Genomic DNA, 16,790 nt, shown 5'->3' with positions numbered 1-16,790 from the left:
AAAACAATGAAATAACACATATGGAATAATATGGTAACCAAAAAAGTGTTAAACAAATCAAAATATATTGTATATTTGAGATTCTTCAAAGTAGCTACCCTTTGCTACTCTCTCAACCAGCTTCACAGGGAATCCATTGATTCTTGAAGAATATAACTTATAAATGCCTCATGAGCTTAGTTCAACTGTCACACTCCATGAGAACCCAAAATATAAGCTTGTTTTAGTCCAATGTTTGTAAACATTGTAAATGTAAACAAACACTCTATAGCCTCATAACATAGTTAAAACAATAACTGTGATATCATGGATGGTCAGTCTTTGCATCCATAGCTCTGTCTATTAATCTGAGAGTGGTTACATTACTCCAGGCGCATCCCTCAGCTTTTTACCAAAACAGAGGCGGGGTGTCCGTTTTGTTAATGTTTCATCTGTGGATTTGCCCTTTAAAGAGCTGCATATTATCAAGATATCAGTGTCACCAACAAAAAGGTAAACAATAGGCCTATAGCAAATGCAGCATATGGCATTCATTTTTCACATGTAAATAGCACTTTCAGTAGTGCTCAAAGCATGCCATTCCATGAGCGCAGCATTTATTTTTCAACTTGAATCAATGAGCCCAATCAGTCCTCCATGACAACAAAATCAATTTCTGTGAATTCATGTGGCTCTCTGCAAAATCATAGCATGTTTTGGAACTACTGAACACAACACACCAATGTAAAATTAGATTTTTGGATATAAATATGCACTTTATCGAACAAAACATACATGTATTGTGTAACATGAAGTCCTATGAGTGTTATCTGATGAAGATCATCAAAGGTTAGTGATTCATTTTATCTCTATTTGTGCTTTTTGTGACTCATCTCTTTGGCGGGGAAAATGGCTGGGTTTTTCTGTGACTTGGTGGTGACCTAACATAATCGTTTGTGGAGCTTTCGCTGTAAAGCATTTTTGAAATCAGACACTGTGGCTGGATTAACGAGAATTGTATCTTTAAAATGGTGCCTAATACTTGTATGTGTGAGAAATTTGATTTATGAGATTTCTGTTGATTTGTATTTGGCGCCCTGCAATTTCATTGGCTGTTGGCGAGAGGTTCCGCTAGCGGAACGGGGTGCCGCTAGCGGAAACCCAGTCTTAGACAGGTTAAATTGTAATTGTGAATGTCATTCTAGGGAATATGGTGTACTGTATTTCTCCCTTAAGTGTGATTAGCATCTTTACTTGTTTAAGTACATGTGATACACCATCAAATTGGAATGCTGGTGTTCATCTGGTGTGATTGGCATAATCTTTGGTTTGATAAACCCATTCAGTATTTTGGAAGTCAAACAGTGAATTTGATAGATCAATGTGGTGTTTTGAATTTAATGAAAGTTCTTAAATCGCTTTCAAGTGGTGTCAACCTATGAGAAGAGGAAGGCGTGGCTTAATTGAGGCTTGACTTTAAAAACAAATATTTATAGCCACCCTTAAGAATGGATGTCATTCAAGGTTTATCTGTGCTGTTGTATTCACAATATAAGATTTACTGGCTTGTACACTGCCTGCATTGAATTTATAATACTTGCATAATTGTATGTGGTATGTAGAAGCCTGTTTAAGACTTCCATTGTTAAAAATGTACCATTTGGCTACAATATTGTGGGGGGAAAAAAGGAAAAATAGAATTGGAACAAGATAAAAAATGGGTTTCATTTACAATAAATATTAGTTTGTATTTGTTATTTATTAGGTTTAAAGGTGAAATATGCAGAAATTGCTCCGCCATTTCCTGGTTGCTAAAATTCTAAACAAGCAATGTATAGTGCAGAGAATCATTGTACCATCTAATCCACTGTGAAATATATCTTCAATAACCAAACTCATTTAAATTGTAACCAGTTGAAGCATTTTTTTGGTTTGGTCCAAAGACATTTTTTTACAGTGTACTGCACTGGGCTCGCTGTGCATCCGTCATAGCTGCACCATAGTCAAAAGGGTCTGTGTTTTGTCTTTTACTTCCACAGCAGAGGATAGTGGCCTAGAATAGCACAAGGTCACTGTCGTCCAACTCTAAGGAGTTAAACCTCATGGCGAACTGGAACTTGGGCGCCGTCATGTCGCTGAAGGGCAACTGTAGACTCTTGAGGAACTCCCGGGTAATGAACCCTTCTCCGCTCACCACCAGGAGGCCATCTTTGTTCATACAGGAGGCATACTTACTTACTTCAACAGTCACCTGCAGAGTATGGGGGTCAGTCAAGCCAGTTAACTTCAATTAATTCAGGTAGAAAATGTAGATTATATTAGTATAAGTAGTAGAAAACTATTCTCAGGTGGATTTGTTTTTGCAGAAGACTCATCCATAAAACAACAACAGACATTTCACAAGGAATATGATACAATATACACAACATAACATGAACCACACATTGCACATACATAAAGTTTTACAAAATCCTAAAACTGGTCACCCATTTGGTCATTCAGGTCCAGGCACTGGAAGCCTGGTACGGACTTGGCAAATTCTGTGAGCTCTGTCACAGTCTCCACAGAGAAGCATTGGGTGCAGTGGAACAGCCTGGCCTCTGCCTCCCTCTCCTGGAGTTCCTCGGGCCCAGACCCTGCTCCATCTGGGCCGACACCACCTCCTCCTCCACCTACCAGCTTGGCCATCACCATCTGCTCAGCCAGCTGGACTGTCTCCATGTCGTGGATGACAAAAGGCTGCCGGAAAGAAGGGATAAAGACCAACCCAGTTTGTACATAATACAGTTTTATAAGCATAGTTACGTAATGTATAGTATATTACACATTCTGGACCGGTTTCCTGGGTCCAGATTAAACCTAGTCCGTGATTAAAAATCATTCTCAATAAAAAATCTTCACTGACAGTGTGTTTTAGCCCAACTTGGCTTACTCTGGGTCTGGTAAACGTGTCCTAAATGTTATGCATGATATAGGCTGCCAGAGAGGGGCGCCAGTGAGCAGTCAATGACTAGGAGTACACTGTAAAACATTTTTATTGTCACAGTAAATTACTGTATAATCAACAGTAACATATTGTATATACTGAATACAGTAGATTACTGTAAATTCCATTGTGGAAAAGAATTCACGGTCAGGAAATATTGTGTAAAACACAGTAGCAGTTCACTTACCAATCAAAAAGAATGCCGCACAAAAAGCACACGGGCAACAAAATCAAAGCTCATCCTCTGGAGCAAGCGAGAAAAACATTTTTGCTAAATATTGTTATATACATTTTATATTTTAGTCTTAGTTAATTGGTATCTGTTTTGTTATTTTATATACATTGCTTTCTTTGTGGCCGTGCTGTTTTATAATAAAGAAAAAATATACAATTAGAAAGGCACATCATACAAATAAATAACTTTGTAAACCAAGCACACACAAAATAGAAGCTATATGTACAACTCAGGCCCCTTGTGGAAATTAAGCAAATTACACTTAGCCTGATTTCAAACAACTCTCACTCTCCCCTACCCTTACAATAGATTACAGTACCTGTAATGGTACCGTCAATGGATTACAGTAGAGGCATTGATACCATAAAACAGTTTTGTTTACGGTAACTTACTGGCAGCCAGTTACCTGTAAATTCCTGTAAAATAACTGTAATCGTTATCACATTTCCCAGCATGCTCTACTGCAGGTTGAATTTTTAGTTTTTAATATCTGTATTTTTGCATGTACATTGATTGGTTAATCTTATGCTACACAAAGATAAATCATATCTTAATAATATACATGTTTCTAAACTAATCCAATGAGTTAGCTTTTTTGAACCCGTTACTGAAATGGTTGTTCCAGTTTAAATGGCTTAACTCAAGGGTGTCAAACTCATTGGATGGAGGGCTGCAGATTTTTGTTATTTTCTTTCATTAAAGTCCTAGGCAACCAGGTGAGGGGAATTCCTTATCAATTAGTGACCTTAAGTCATCACTCAGGTACAAGGGTGGAGTGAAAAGCTGCAGACACGTGGCCCTCTGTGGAATGAGTTGGACATGTGCTCTAGGTGAAAAGTATAAGTGTGGGGATGACTTTATAAATATTCATGTTTCGTAGTTCGGAATAATTTGACATATTCGCTTAGTATCTCACTTGGTGAAGGCCACAGGATTGAACATGGATGAATGCAACAACCACGTCTCTGTCTCTAACAAATACAGTCGTGGGTGGTAGCTCTACAATTCATTCAAAAGGCACTTCGGGAAATATGCAAATGTCGCTTTACAGTAAGAATATGTTACCGTAAAATGATTGCAGTAGCATTATTGGTTCTGTAAATAAATTAGAGTAACAGTATTGCATACCATAAATACGGTACCATGTTTTTCCTGTTTTACAGTAACTTACAGGTAACTGGCTGAAAGTAAAAACAACTGGATTTTTTTTACAGTGTGGTTTTCATTAAAGCAAAGTAATGAAATTCTCCCACTCACCGGTGTGCAGATCTCGTGCTTTAGCCTTGTTCATGTTGAAGTTCTTCATGTAGGCTTTATGGATCTGTCTGACCAGGGTCTTGTGGTCCACCTGCCTGAGGTCTCCTCCCGCCTCTCTCTCCCCCTTCTGACTGAGGCATCCAACCAAACCGGATAGCTGTGGGGTAGACCAGATAGATGCACACATACAGTAACAGTCAAAAGTTTGGACACAACTACTCAATTCAACCATGAAGGCATGATTCACACAGTCTCCTCTGAACAGTTGATGTTGAGATGTGTCTGTTACTTGAACTGCAATTTCTGAGGCTGGTAACTGTAATGAACTTATCCTCTGCAGCAGAGGTAACTCTGGGTCATCCATTCCTGTGGCGGTCCTCATGAGAGCCAGTTTCATCATAATGCTTGATGGTTTTTGCTGCACTTGAAGAAACTTTCAAAGTTCTTGAAATGTTTCGGATTGACTGACCTTCATATCTTAAAGTATTGATGGACTGTCGTTTCTCTTTGCTTATTTGAGCTGTTCTTGCCATAATATGAACTTGGTCTTTTACCAAATAGGGCAATCTTCTGTATACCACCCCTACGTTGTCAAAACACAACTGATTGGCTCAAACACATTAAGAAGGAAAGAAATTGTTATGCGGAGAGGAACAGGGGAACCTAAGAGCAGACTCAGACGAGGAGACTGGCATGAGGTAACCAAGGTATTTATTGAAACACAGGGGGAAGATGGGGTGCGGGCCAGGGGAAGCTCGGCGGGTTACAGGAAGCCAGGTGTGGAGGCTGAGGCTGGAGCGAGGGGAGTTGGGACTGGGTTAACTGGTCCAGAGAAGAATCCCAGGACGCAGTGGAGTAGGGGGTCCAGGACAGAGTAGCAGGATTGATGAGACGTGGGACTGGAGATGGGCCAAAGTCAGAGCGGGCAGAACTGTAGCGGAGAGGAAAACAGCATCAGGCAAGGGAAAACATGCATAACACGAAAACAGGATCTTAGCAGGAACAACCGGCTAAAAACCACAGTCTGACTGAGCAGAGGTTACGATCTGGCAGCATGGAAGTGGCAGGGCTGAGTATTTGTAGAGGTTTTGATTATGGAACAGGTTGCAGCTGGTGGGGATCAGCTCTGCCTCCAGAACACCTGTCTCCCCCCACACAATCACACACACACACAGAGAGGAAGAGGGAGAAAGCACTGGGGGAGTGGTGGCAGGTTAGGGAGACACAGGGTGAGAAGTAGAGGGCGTGTCAGGAGCAGATGTAACAGACGTTCCACAAATTAACTTATAACAAGGCACACCTGTTAATTGAAATGTATTCCAGGTGACTACCTCATGGTTGAGAGAATGCCAAGAGTGTGCAAAGCTGTCATCAAGGCAAAGAGTGGCTACTTTGAAGAATCTCAAATATAAATTATATTTTGATTTGTTTAACACTTTTTTGGTTACTACAGGATTCCATATGTATTTCATAATTTTGATGTCTTCTATATTATTCTACAAAGTAGAAAATAGTACAAATAAAGAAAAACCCTGGAATGAGTAGGTGTGTCCAAACTTTTGACTAGTACTGTACACATGTCATTGAGTTTGCCGCACTTGTCTGTGACTGCTCTATAACAGCCCCACGTTGAGAAGTGGCTTTGACCTCATTGAACCCCCGACCCCTACAAAGCTATTGTAGATAACTCACTGTGTGTGTGTGTGCGTGCGTGTGTGTGTGAGCGCATGTGAGTGTGTGGTGGTCCTGTGCTATCTCCACGTCCACAAGGTCATACAGTACGTTTACAAAAGAGTAAGAAAAATTGTTGAGTAAATGCAAACACACATATACGACAAGCTCTGGAGTCAAGAACAACTTCCTTTCTCCCTCCCTCCTGAGACAAAGATGTATTGACATCGAGATAGCTTTTATAGTTATATCATAGATGCATTCTTGAGATAAGAAGAGGGGATGCGAGACTGTTTTACAGTTGAACTATTTCCCTTGTTATTGGTTGTGTCCCAACTTGCACCTTATTTCCTGTGTAGTGCAATACTTTTGACCAGGGTCCAAAGAGAAAAGGGTGCCATTTGGGACATAGCTCTTGTTTTTTCTATAGTCCGTAGCCCAACATAGGATTGGTTTCCACTGTGTAGCGCTAACATGTATTATTTTCGATCCTTGTGATAAAATATATTTTGTTTTCTACATACTGTGAAGCTGTGGGACAGTTTGTAAGGGAGGATGTCACTAAATCATGAAGTAATTGCTCGCAACTATGCCTGCTTGCAAGACGCTGCCCGGGGCTCTGAGAAACTGAAATAAGGTGGAGCGGAGAGTGCAGGCAGGTCTTGGAGGGGGAGCTGTGCTTGGATGAACATTTGGCTTGTAGCTTTTGCAAGTATCCTCATTGCACTCGCCTTAATGAGTCTACACCGGTAACGAATGTTCGTGGGTGGAGTTGTTTGTTTGGGGCATTGGACTGTTTTCGTTGCGTTAAACCCCGAGAGGAAGTCCACCTTGTGTAGTGTACAGTGGCTTGCGAAAGTATTCACCCCCTTGGCATTTTTCCTATTTTGTTGCCTTACAACCTGGAATTAAAATTGATTTTTGGGGGGTTTGTATCATTTGATTCACACAACATGCCTAAAACTTTGAAGATGCTAAATATTTTTTTCTTGTGAAACAAACAAGCAATAAGACAAAAATACAGAAAACTTGAGCATGCATAACCATTCACCCCCCCCCCCCCCCCCCCAAAGTCAATACTTTGTAGATCCAACTTTTTGCAGCAATTACAGCTGCAAGTCTCTTGGGGTATGTCTCTATAAGCTTGGCACATCTAGCCACTGGGATTTTTGCCCATTCTTCAAGACAAAACTGCTCCAGCTCCTTCAAGTTGGATAGGTTCCGCTGGTGTACAGCAATCTTTAAGTCATACCACAGCTTTTCAATTGGATTAAGGTCTGGGCTTTGACTAGGCCATTCTAAGACATTTAAATGTTTACCCTTAAACCACTTGAGTGTTGCTTTAGCAGTATGCTTAGGGTCATTGTCCTGCTGGAAGGTGAACCTCCTTCCCAGTCTCAAATCTCTGGAAGACGGAAACAGGTTTCCCTCAAGAATTTCTCTGTATTTAGCGTCATCCATCATTCTTTAAATTCTGACCAGTTTCCCAATCACTGCCGATGAAAAACATCCCCACAGCATGATGCTGCCACCACCATGCTTCACTGTGGGGATGGTGTTCTCGGAGTGATTAGAGGTGTTGGGTTTGCGCCAGACATAGCGGTTTCCTTGCTGGCCAAAAAGCTCAATTTTAGTCTCATCTGACCAGAGTATCTTCTTCCATATATTTTGGCAGAATCCCACATCCCTTTTGGCAAACACCAAACATGTTTGCTTATATTTTTCTTTAAGCAATGGCTTTTTTCTGGACAGTCTTCCGTAAAGCCCAGCTCTGTGGAGTGTACGGCTTAAAGTTGTCCTATGGACAGCAATTCCAATCTCCGCTGTGGAGCTTTGCAGCTCCATCAGGATTATCTTTGGTCTCTTTGTTGCCTCTCTGATTAATGCCCTCCTTGCCTGGTCCATGAGTTTTGGTGGACGGCCCTCTCTTGGTAGGGTTGTTGTGGTGCCATATTCTTTCCATTTTTTAATAATGGATTTATTGGTGCTCCGTGGGATGTTCAAAGTTTCGGATATTTTTTTATAACCCAACCCTGATCTGTACTTCTACACAACTTTGTACCTGACCTTTTTGGAGAGCTCCTTGGTCTTCATGGTGCCACTTGCTTGGTGGTGCCCCTTGCTTAGTGGTGTTGCAGACTCTGGGGCCTTTCAGAACAGGTTTACATATACTGAGATCATGTGACAGATCATGTGACACTTATATTGCACACAGGGGGACTTTATTTAAATAATAATGGGACTTCTGAAGGTAATTGGTTGCACCAGATCTTATTTTGGGGCTTCATAGCAAAGGCAGTGAATACATATGCACGCGCAACTTTTCAGGATTTTATTTGATAGAATTTTTTTAAACAAGTAATTCTTTTCATTTCACTTCACCAATTTGGACTATGTTGTGTATGTCACTTACATGAAATCCAAATAAAAATCCATTTAAATTACAGGTTGTAATGCAACAAAATAGGAAAAATGCCAAGAGAGATGAATACTTTTGCAGGGCACTGTATATACACTAGGGGGCTTGGGAAACCAGAAAAACTTACCAAGCAAGAGGAGCTGAGGCACTCTTTTTGACTCTAACTAGCGATGACATTTGAACAGCCGTATCCGGTGTTACAGTTGAAGTCGGAAGTTTACATACACCTTAGCCAAATACATTTAAACTCAGTTTTTCACAATTCCTGACATTTAATCCTAATAAAAATTCCTTGTTTTAGTTAGGATTACCACTTTATTTTAAGAATGTGAAATGTCAGAATAATGGTAGAGAGAATGATTTATTTTAGCTTTAATTTCTTTCATCACATTCCCAGTGGGTCAGAAGTTGACATACACTCAATTAGTATTTGTTAGCATTGCCTTTAAATTGTTTAACTTGAGTCAAACGTTTCGGTAGCCTTCCACAAGCTTCCCACAATAGTTGGGTGAATTTTGGCCCATTCCTCCTGACAGAGCTGGTGTAAGTGAGTCAGGTTTGTAGTCCTTCTTGCTCACACACGCTTTTTCAGTTCTGCCCACATATTTTCTATAGGGTTGAGGTCAGGGCTTTGTGATGGCCACTCCAATACCTTGACTTTGTTGTCCTTAAACATTTTCTCAATAGGGGGGCGCCATTTCGACTTTGTAAAAATTAGTTCCCAAATTAAACTGCCTCGTACTCAATTCTTGCTCGTACAATATGCATATTATTATTACTATTGGATAGAAAACACTCTCTAGTTTCTAAAACCGTTTGAATTATATCTGTGAGTAAAACAGAACTAATTTTGCAGCAAACTTCCTGTCAGGAAGTGAGAAATCTGAAATCGGGGGCTCTGTTCCAGGGTCAGTTTATTAATTTGCATGTAATCTATGGGTCTACATGCACTGCATACGCCTTCCCCTAGATGTCAGTAAGCAGTGAGAATTGGAATGGGGTGTCTAGGTAGATCTGAGGCCGAACAAGAGCTCATGGAACCGGGTGTGCAGTCTTTTCTACGTTCGTCATGACGCGAGGCAGACCTCAGCTAACGTTTGCTGCTAATTCCACAGTTGAAGACGACCTTCTACAACCGAGCAACGATTATTCTGGACAAATGACAACTTGTACAAGATTCTGATGGAAGCTCATCAAATAGTAAGAACTATTTATGATGTTAATTCGTAATTTCTGTCGAAAAAGTGAAACTATTATTCCGCCATTAATTTCGGTGCGGTCTCGCTTTAACGCACGCTGTATGTCGTAGTAACGTTCATTTTAAAAATCTAAGACAGCGGTTGCATTAAGGACTAATGTATCTTTCATTTGCTGTCCAACCTGTATTTTTTAGTCAAGTTTATGATTAGTTATTGATTAGATTAGGTGCCTCTCCCAAGATTTCTCCCAAGATTTTGTTTGCAGTTTGGCTACTATTCTCATTGTATAACCACGACTTGTGCCGCTAAATATGCACATTTTCGAACAAACCATATATGTATTGTGTAATATGATGTTATAGGACTGTCATCTAGACAGTATGCACATTTGTGGCCTGCTATAGATCATTTTGCAGGGCTCTGGCAGTGCACCTCCTTGCACTAAGGCGGAGGTAGCGGTCCTGCTGCTGGGTTGTTGCCCTCCTACGGCCTCCTCCACGTCTCCTGATGTACTGGCCTGTCTCCTGGTAGCGCCTGCATGCTCTGGACACTACGCTGACAGACACAGCAAACCTTTTTGCCACAGTTCGCATTGATGTGCCATCCTGGATGAACTGCACTACCTGAGCCACTTGTGTGGGTTGTAGACTCCGTCTCATGCTACCACTAGAGTGAGAGCACCGCCAGCATTCAAAAGTGACCAAAACATCAGCCAGGAAGCATAGGAACTGAGAAGTGGTCTGTGGTCACCACCTACAGAATCACTCCTGTTTTGGGGGGTGTCTTGCTAATTGCCTATAATTTCCACCTTTTGTCTATTCCATTTGCACAACAGCATGTGAAATTTATTGTCAATCAGTGTTGCTTCCTAAGTGGACAGTTTGATTTCACAGAAGTGTGATTGACTTGGAGTTACATTGTGTTGTTTAAGTGTTCCCTTTATTTTTTTGAGCAGTGTATATAAAAAAATATATATTTTTTTTTTAAAGCACACAAGAGTTTTTGGGGTGAGATAAACGGGAGACGTTGATCAGCAGGAATAGTATCATGGTATCATGACGTTGTAGACGGCCTTTGCTGGACACTGATGCTGTTTCTGTAACTCCTGCTGACGTTTCTTTAAGTCATCCAACCGCTGCGTAATGTCAGTGTCCAAAGGATTCTCAGCTGTCTTCCTCTTCCAGCCATTGGAGCTGGGTCGGGAAGATGGGGGGGAGGTTGATGGAGTTGCAGGGCAGAGAGACAGTGGGTTGGGTGTTGGTGACAGTGGCCGGGAATGGGCCCTCAGGGCTCAGCTCAATCTCTGGACTGTCCAACCCTTCCCCCCTCCAACACCTACAAGCAGATCGCGAATACATTAGACTACATAGCAAGCAATCTATAAATATCTCCATGGGCTCTGAGTTAAAATGTTTACCCAAAATAACTGATTTCATAAACTTCTCAATCTAATTAACACACACACACAGCACAATGTCTGTTTTCTGATGTTTGAACTAGCCCTGCTATCATTATGATAACCCAGGCACTGAATATTTCCCACTCACACATTCTCCTATCCAGAAAACAGCTGATTTCAAATGATCTAACTAGGTCTGCTAAACACAAGACCACAAACACACTAACTGTACAAAAGGACTCGGCTGCATGTTGGTGTCTGCTGACGATGTTTTACATGAACACGAAGCCAATCGGTGTCTGACAATCGGTGAGACACACACCAGTGGCAGCTCGACACCTCGTCTCCTTCACCCTTTTCATATTGTTAACATACCGGTCCTGAATCTTTCTCCATGTTTCTTTGATATCAGTATCGGTGTTCAAATTTTGTGATATCTCTGACATTTGCTTGATTGTCCATATACAACCGCATCGAAGCGTTTTAAAGGTTCTCGTATTGTCTCACCAGCTCGCACAGACACTCCTCCAAACTGGACATAGACATAATTGCGTTTAGCAAATCTGAAAATAAAAAGTGGAAAAAAGGTAGCTTGCAAGTAGTAAAAGGGGAAGTAGCTGAACGTCCATCTCTTCAGTGTTTATACCAGAAGGGATGCCGGAAAATATGTGATGTTCTGACTAGGGTGGGCATTCTAGTTTCTTTATTTCTATGTTGGTGTGGTTCCCAATCAAAGGGAGCTTTCTATCGTTGTCTCTGATTGGGGATCATATATAAGTTGTCCTTTTTCGTTTGGGTTATGTGGGTAGTTGTTTTCTGTTTAGTGTCTGCACCTGACAGGACTGTTTCGGTTTTCCGTCTTTGTTATTTTGTTTGAGTGTTTTGATTAATACATTTACCATGAACACTTACCACGCTGCGTTTTGGTCCACTCCTTCATACGACGATCGTTACAGATGTAGACACAGGGGCGGGACAGACGTTGCTGTAACGCTCGTCGTTAGGCGAAAGAGAGGAGGACCAAGATGCAGCGTGGTGAGTATTCATTTTAATAGAATACTATAACAAAAACCAACAAACAAACGACGACGAAACAGTCCCGTAACGTGAACACAGAAACACAGTAACAGGAACAATCACCCACAACCCACAATACAAAACAGGCTACCTAAATATGGCTCCCAATCAGAGACAACGAGAAACACCTGCCTCTGATTGAGAACCATATCAGGCCAAACACATAGAAATAGACAAACTAGACATACAACATAGAATACCCACTCATATCACACCCTGACCAAACAAAACATAGAAAAATACAAAACAAACAATGGACAGTTGCAAAACTCACTCAATACTGCCCTTCTGTCTTCTTAAGGAATGATACATCGAGTCTAAATTTCCCTGGAAAAAACTGCGTCGCTTGACGGAGCATATTACAAGGAGCTGCCCCTTTTGTGAAAAAAACACGACATTGCAACACTGCACTATGCTCTGTTGGCCCTGTTTGCCTATTGTCTATAGACCCCTTCAACAGGGGGAAGTTGCCATTCGCTGCTGGGTAGGGCAGCCGGCAACGAAGACAGGTAGTGAAGGTGAATTTGAAAAACCAGATAAGATATTGGGGTTGCTAGGAGTGTGAGTCATCTCCCTTGCTTTTGTAGCGTGCTTTTGGACATGCAAATTAATTGGCTAAGCTTTATTGTAGAAATTCTACACATGGGACACTAAAAGTCAAGCTTAAATGAATCAATCTTTATTAACAGTTAACTGGAGAGGTTCCAACAAACTTGAAGCACCATAGTGAACGTCTGTCAGGAGCTCTACCGGGGCAGTCACATTAGTTCTCCTATATACTGCAGACAAGTTATATTTGCATGATTTAGATTATTCGTCATTCATCATTAATTCATCATTAAAGTTTGCTTCATTCATATGACACACCAATACTGTCTCATGGATGTGACAGACCAGTAACGCACAAGGCTTCTTCTCTCTAAGCTGAGACCTTGAAACTGAGATATCTTTTGTTTTCAAAACAAGGGTCTGGGCGTACTGACAAATTACAGATACTGAAAGTGAGGATTCGTCACTTGCATGATCACAGAAATTGGTTATTAGAAGAGCACAAACATAACATTTTTCCATCATAGCTTTCTCAGTGTTTGTAAACAGAGCGTGCCGTGAGTGTAGTGCACTTCTTTATTCTATGTAATTAATCAGGCTGAAACCTAGGGCGATCAACCTGAATCCGGGTATAGCCTATTTGTTGTTCCTGTCCAGGTTTGGGCTTTTTCAGTGCACCTTGAATACAGATCCACTGCCGGTCTGCCACTCAGACCGGCCCAACAGTGGTGCACACGCCCAGACCCCATGAGGTGTCCGTCAGCTAGGAGAGCCAAGTGTTTTAAATGTTACATTTAAATGTTCAATGTTATGTCTAGGTGTCACGTTCCTGACCTTATTTTCCTTTGTTTAACTTTGTTTAGTTAGTCAGGACGTGAGCTGAGTGGGTAGTCTATGTTATGTGTTTCTATGTTGGGTTCAATGTGTTGCCTGATATGGTTCTCAATTAGGGGCAGGTGTTTCCTCTGATTGAGAACCATATTAAGGTAGGTTGTTCACACTGTTTGTTTGTGGGTGATTGTTGCTGTGTCTGTGTTTGTTACACCACACGGTACTGTCTCGTCTCGTTCTTTCCTGTTCGTGCGTTCATTGTTTTTTATGTCCACAAGTTCAGGTCTGTTTAATTAACGTTTTTTGTTTTTCGTAGTTTATTCAAGTGTTCCTTGTGTTTTGTCTTCATTTAATAAATCATTATGTCTACATACCTCGCTGCGTGTTGGTCCGATCCATGCTCCTCCTCGTCTGAGGAGGAGAACGAATATGACAGTCGTTACACTAGGTCTTCTTTTGTTGGCTTAGTCTTGTTAAATGGGTTATGTGGGGGCGAACAATACAGGGATTGCAGACTGCGTATTTCAAAGTGGGGGGGGGGTTCTGTGACTTTATTGTCAGGTGTGGATCTCTGGACCGTGTGTAGGCTCTTATGCCCCTGTCTGCAGTGAATTTTCATGTTTGTACAATTGTGTTTCATTGGATCTAGGCCAAGTTTGCAGTGAAGTAGTAGTAGGACCTTGGATGTTCAGTTCTCCTTAACCATATACCTCACTAGTGTGTGTGTTGCGTCACTTTTTAGCGGATTTGTCGCACTTACTAGCCTGTGTGCCTTCTGATTGGGTTACAGAGACTGCAGGAATTTAGTAGGTCGCCTAGCATTTTATGCACGCTGCCTTATGAAATTGTGTAAGTAATAAAAATAATTGTTTGCTATTTTTGTGTTGAGTTTTGGTGTGTCCTATCCTCTGAAGCTGGACCATACCGGTCAAAAAAGGTGGTGGCATTGTCACGCTACTCTGCTCAATCCAGTACTTGCCCCACCTCTCGGGTGGTCAGGCAAGCTTTATTACACTGCTATTTTATATACTATTATACTACTATTATATACTGGGACACTCGGGGACTGACTACGTTCTTACCATTGTTGGACATGCCCACAGCAAGGCACTTGTGGAAGTGACAATATTGGCACTTGTTGCAGTTCTTCTTCTGTATTTCACAGTGTCGGTCACACTTGTCATATTCCAACTTCAGTCTGATGGTCCTTCTCAAGAATCCCTGTCAGAAAGACAAAGGTAGTACCTTTAAATGTGGTTAACAGAAGCAAACAGTACACACTTTTTAGAGTCAATATCTAGAACTAAGAGTAAGGAAATAGGCCATATATACACTGTAACTGCCATTAAGTAGGCTACCTACTTTGTTTATGTGTAATTGCAAATAATTCCCTGACACCATTTTGTTTGACACAAGCCTTGAGGGCGTGGTGGCATATTTCGCTGATAAAATTCCTCTGCCCTCATTCATCAGATGTATTGCATATAATAAGTCTATAGCATACTTTTTGCGATAGAGACTTCAGGAATTTGGGTCAGCTCATCTCACTCAAATTACAGAGGACGTGTGTATTTTTATGTCCATTCAGGAATGTGAGAAGGACATTAGAGGTTATGTATGTGTGTCTCTGTCTGCCTGCCTGCCTTCCTCCCATTCTGGCTAGCTGTCGGTCTGGCCTGAGGAAGTGTAAGGGATATGTGTGTGTATTTGCGTGTTTGTGTGACCATGGAAGAAAGGCCAAACATGCCCACACAAAAACACACACATGTATACCCAGAGCAACGGAATTCTCAGACCCAGGGCCAGTGCTGTAATACGCAGGGTACAGGTCAAAGGAGCTGAGTGTGTCATCCCACTGAGTGTGTCATCCCACTGAGAAATATCTTCAGTGTTATGCTGATGAAGGAGGACCCAAAAGCGACGTAATAGAAACAGAGTCTTTATTCCAGTTTTAAACAAACAATGATGTTCCTGGATATTATCAAAGGTAATCCAAAACAGGAAACTGGAAACCTCTTGTCAGTAGAGAGGAACGACTGGAGACGCGACCACAGACTGCAGGTCGCTTCAGGAAGGCACAGACCGTAGCTGACATAGACACCTGCACACACGCAGCATCTGACAAATGCAAAAACACAACAGGGCGGAACAAGGACACAGAGCAGCTAACCTCAAACAAGAATCCGACAAAGACAGAAGCGGAAAACAGAGGGAGAAATAGGGACTCAAATCAGAGGGCAAAATAGGGGACAGGTGTGAAAGAGTAAATAAGGTCGTTAAGAGAATGAGAAACAGCTGGAAGCAAGAACGGAACGATAGAGAGAGAGAGCGGGAGAGGGAAAGAGGGAGGAGGAGAGAGAGGAATAGAAAGAGGGAAAGAACCTAACAAGACCAGCAGAGGGAAGCACAGGAACAAGACATGATGATCAAAGCCAAAACATGACAGTACCCCCCCACTCACCAAGCGCCTCCTGGCGCACTCGAGGAGGAACCCTGGCGGCGACGAAGGAAATCATCAATCAACGAACGGTCCAGCACGTCCCGAGATGGAACCCAACTCCTCTCCTCAGGACCGTAACCCTCCCAATCCACTAAGTACTGGTGACCACGTCCCTGAGAACGCATGTCCATGATCCTCCGTTCCTTGTAAATAGGTGCGCCCTCGACAAGGACGGGAGGGGGGGAGGGAAGACGAACGGGGGCGCGAAGAAAAGGCTTGACACAAGAGACATGGAAGACAGGGTGGACGCGACGAAGATGTCGCGGAAGAAGCAGTCGCACAGCGACAGGATTAACGACCTGAGAGACACGGAACGGACCAATGAACCGCGGAGTCAACTTGCGAGAAGCTGTCGTAAGGGAAAGGTTACGAGTGGAAAGCCACACTCTCTGACCGCGACAATACCTAGGACTCTTAATCCTACGTTTATTGGCGGCTCTCACAGTCCTCCCCGCAGACGAAGGCAGACCGGTAATAAAGTCTAAGGCGATCTGAGACCATGGTCGAGAAGAAATGGGAAGCGGTCTAAGACGACCGGCAGGAGGAGAGTTACCTGACTTAGTCTGCGCGCAGTCCGAACAAGCAGCCACGAAACGGCGCGTGTCCCGCTCCTGAGTAGGCCACCAAAACCGCTGGCGAATAGAAGCAAGCGTACCCCGAACGCCGGGGTGACCAGCTAACTTGGCAG

General features: G+C 42.2%; 1 pseudogene; it reads right to left on the bottom strand.

Annotated features, from left to right (window-relative positions):
• Positions 1 to 1,706: 1,706 nt before the first annotated feature.
• Positions 1,707 to 15,453, bottom strand: LOC129838401 (peroxisome proliferator-activated receptor alpha-like; annotated as a pseudogene).
• Positions 15,454 to 16,790: the final 1,337 nt, after the last annotated feature.

Source organism: Salvelinus fontinalis, chromosome 39 (genome assembly GCF_029448725.1).
Source record: "Salvelinus fontinalis isolate EN_2023a chromosome 39, ASM2944872v1, whole genome shotgun sequence".
NCBI lineage: Eukaryota > Metazoa > Chordata > Actinopteri > Salmoniformes > Salmonidae > Salvelinus > Salvelinus fontinalis.
The sequence above is the reverse complement of the archived record's forward strand: the minus strand, read 5'-3'. Positions and strand labels throughout refer to the sequence as shown.